This window comes from Chenopodium album, chromosome 2, assembly GCF_948465745.1.
Source record: "Chenopodium album chromosome 2, dcCheAlbu1.1, whole genome shotgun sequence".
Classification (NCBI taxonomy): domain Eukaryota; kingdom Viridiplantae; phylum Streptophyta; class Magnoliopsida; order Caryophyllales; family Amaranthaceae; genus Chenopodium; species Chenopodium album.
Window position 1 is genome coordinate 77782169 of NC_137835.1, and position 4074 is coordinate 77786242.

The 4074-nt window shown below is 31.8% G+C and overlaps 1 long non-coding RNA gene and 1 other non-coding gene across 2 annotated transcripts; both read right to left on the reverse strand.

Annotated features, from left to right (window-relative positions):
* Positions 1-1431: 1431 nt before the first annotated feature.
* LOC145607009 (U6 spliceosomal RNA) lies at positions 1432-1534 on the reverse strand. Its single transcript, XR_014105479.1, has one exon. It is a non-coding gene; the product is annotated as a U6 spliceosomal RNA (small nuclear RNA).
* Positions 1535-2068: 534 nt separating this feature from the next.
* Positions 2069-3406, reverse strand: LOC145588618 (uncharacterized). The gene is made up of 3 exons (XR_014101612.1): positions 3274-3406; positions 3088-3172; positions 2069-2363 (listed from the first exon to the last, which is right to left on the reverse strand). It is a non-coding gene; the product is annotated as an uncharacterized LOC145588618 (long non-coding RNA).
* Positions 3407-4074: the final 668 nt, after the last annotated feature.

Here is a 4074-nt window from a genome sequence, read left to right on the forward strand (position 1 = left end):
AATAATAATAATAATAATAAGGAAAAAAATGGAAAGAATTGAAAAAAATAAACAATTTTTACACCGATTTACTCGTGAATTGTCAATAAATTTTTAACTACGAGTAAATACTAAAAAAGGAAGTATATTAAATGTTTATATAACATTATCCTAATAATAATACGGAGTAGTAATTAACATTGATGAGGGTACCTAAGTAAATAAATATTTAAGACAACATAATTGTCCAATCACTATTCATATTTTAGACGGTATAATTGTCCAACTACTATTCATTAGAGTTAAATCATTAATTAACACAATGAAAAGCATAGAGATAATTAACATCGTATGAATAAGGGTATAAGTAAACAAACATTTTAGGGACAAAATTATCTTCACAATATTAATAAGTGTTTTCTCATACTTTTTAAATGTAGGGATCGGATAAAAATAAAATAATTTTGGTATTGATCATATTCAAGTTAGAAAATAAGCAAAACAATTTGTGTTATACTTTGTCTCATCTATATTTTTTTTCTTCTTATTTCATACTTACAAAGTATACAATTTTTTTTTAATGCAAAATAAGACGAACCAAACCGAGCCTAATAATAGCAAATACTAGTAAGAAATTTGCACAATAATCATTACCAGCTACCTACTGCGACTAGTATGAACAATGATATGATTTGTTAACTTTTATTGAGTACAGTATGGGTGCATTAAAAAAGGCACAATTATGTGGACCCACTGTCAAGTGTCCAAGTACCCCATTTGACAATTTTATAGTATAGTCATGCATGGATAATGCATTTTCTTAATGCTTTCTACTCTAATCACAAATCTGCCCCTTTCTATCTTTTTTAAGAAGAATAACTTTGAAGTTAACCTCCTGTATTAACCTCTTTTTAATATTCATTTTAGGTATTCAAGATGATGAGTCATAATTTTGGTTTAGTTGTAAATAATATGCCAATAATAAATTGAGTGTAATTCCTCTATGCTAAAATAACTGCAACATCATTTATATGTTTGCTAAATCCCAATTTATTTTGATCACTAACCTATGTAAATGTCTTCTTCTTCTTCTTTTTTTTTTTTTTTTTTTTTTTTTAATGAAAAATGTCTGAAAATGTACTATGAAAGTGATCTAATAGCGACACCTCTCTCGGCCACCACTAAATTTTTCTTGGTTTTAACTTTTTTTGTGAGACAATCACCATTAAATAAAAAGAATTTTTAGAGCAAAATAGTGAATCTAATAATAATTGCTTACAATGAAATAATAATAATAAAAAAATCGGACAATATGCATAGTGTAATAGATAAAGTATTAGATAATTTCGTCAACTATTTACACCCAAATACATATTTTATCCAAAAAAACTTTTCAATAAAAATCAAATATAAATAAAATTTCTGGGAAAAAAAAAATCCAATTTCCGTCAAAAAAATTTGGACCATTTCTCGATTTGTGCGTGTCATCCTTGCGCAGGGGCCATGCTAATCTTCTCTGTATCGTTCCAATTTTATCAGATGTCCCCGAAGGGACAACCCATGAGTAAAGGTTGAGCTATATAAAGAGGTAAACAAACTTCTAAAGTTTCGATGTGGGACTCAATGTTGTTCAGTCACACAAGTCAATATCAGACCTTCAGTAATCTGCTGACAAACATGAAAGAGAAATAAAGTACTTTTGGTCTATCTTCTATTGTTAATCCATGTAAAAACATTCAGCTGTAAAAATGAACAGCTCAATTTAACAATCACATATCAAACAATCTACAACTTTCTGCACTTCAAAACTTACAAAGCTTAATGACTAAAATTGAGCGGTAGTTCAGCAAGAAGTCACCAAGAACTCCAGACTTTTGAACCTTAGCTTAAGATCTATCGAGTTTTTGAGCACTTAACTAATAACAGGATCGATTGGGCCTGTTTGAGGAAAGGGAAGTAAAATCACAGGTTGTGATCGACTTCAAGAACATTTCATCACGATTCGATTGCTTTAATTTCATGCTCAACAAACAGAGGAAACTTTCATTAAACTAATGTTTGGTAGGTAATATTAGAATTCAGTCGTTAATTTATACTCCGTAAAACTGTAATGCAACATCACTGCACAAGTCTTTGGAGGAAAGGACTTAAGGAGTCCAACTATAAGAACACTCAGTTTGTCCGAACAAAAGAAACCTGTTAAGCATATATACAATATTTGATTGAATTAAACTTAAGCAAATATTAGCGCGTTTTCTGCAGTCAAAAAAGTTGTATCCTCGTACTGCATTGCTAGTTCCTGCCAACGGTCAGCCATCAGACCCGTCGAAGTCATTCCATGCCTACTGCTTTTTTGCTGGGACAACAAGTTGGTTGCTCCCAAACTGCAAGCAACATCTTCAGTTAGCTTAAAGAACACCATCTTTTGATGAAGACAATCCAACTTCCGCGTTAAAAACATTTAAGCATGTATTGTTAAACAAGGGCTCTATGCAACCTTTTACAGACTAAACACAAATCTACCAGGAATTGCTAAAAATCATTGTTTTATTTGAATAAGAAACATGGTATACCGAGAAATTAATGTTCGTATACTGAGATTCTTCACAATATTTGATGTGAGACAGAACATTTATCAGATAACAATCTTGAGGTTTTTTGTCAACAAGTAACTAGCATAAGTCTATTGCATTAAAGATGCTTCAATGACTCAACCCAACAGGTCAACAACAACAATAACAATTACAAAAAGAAAACAATAAATTGTTATTGTGGTTAAGGTTTTTGTCTTGGTTGGTACACTATGATTAATTAAGCATATTGAATAAAAAAAAAAGTCAACCGACTATTTGACAAAGTTCATCGTCTTTGTGTGAGTCTTCTAACGACAGTCCAATTCTTATTGTTTTATTAAATTAATTGCTGCCCGGTGCCTACTATCCATTGTAAGGGTATACTGAAGGACTAGCAGCCACCAGACAGATTACGGATACTTTATGTAGATTATGAAATTAACATCCATTCCAAATGGCAAATACAATATGGGGCTTTACTTAGCTGAATCATTATAACTAGAAAATCATAATTAAATCAAAGTGCAAAGTTTACCTCTCTGGTAATAGTCGAGTCTCATCTTCTAAACAGCTTGTGATGATCTCTGGCGCTTATAGTATTGAATGATTGGTTCTTTGACCTATGTCCAGGCAAAGTTACATTACAGGTCAGAGGTTAGTTGTAACTTGTAATGCTGTAAATACCATTGCTAAGTTGCTTTATTTAGACACTGTAACTTACCGTGCTTGCCTTCCTAGTACGCTTGTCTTGTGATGGTCTGCTGCACATTACCTCATCAGTCTCATTGCTGTTTCTTGTTTGCCCATTCAATTTGGATTTACCACTCCCAGGTATGGTACTCTCTCTTGAAGCTGCTGGCTGTTAGGAAATCACATAAGAGTTACAGTTATATTTATTTTGAGAGGACATCAATATATACTAGCAGATACTAGAACATTGAAAATCTAAGAAAGGTGCTTCAGTAACACCTGAAAATGAGAAGCATAAAAATAACTCAGAAAATTCTGGAAAACAGCAATGCAGTGAGAATAACAAAGGAGATAGTCGGAAAGAGGAGAGAGAAAATCATCATTTTCGCCGGGGTATTGAGCTTGTAGAGAGATAAACTTGCGCAGTAGAGAGAGAATGAGAGGGATCACCATTTTCGCCGGAGTATTATCATTACATATGCATATTGTAATACTACTCCTTTTTTTTTTTTTTTTGAAACATATTGTAATACTACTCTTTTTTTTCTTTTTTTTTTTTAAAAAACATATTGTAAATTTGTAATACTACTCTGTAATACACTAATACCGTATTAATTTATTATATGTACTATTAAAATAACTCCATTTCGGGATGAACTCGAGTTGGTTTAAAATAGCTAAAATACAAATAATATATGTAATATACGAGGAGTGCCATAAGAACACCCCCCACTAAACAACCTATTATTTTAACCATTACAATTGCCGGAACTTCGTGGAAGTTTCCGGCAACGTTAACACTGTGATCATCTGATCCAAGTACAATTGGAAT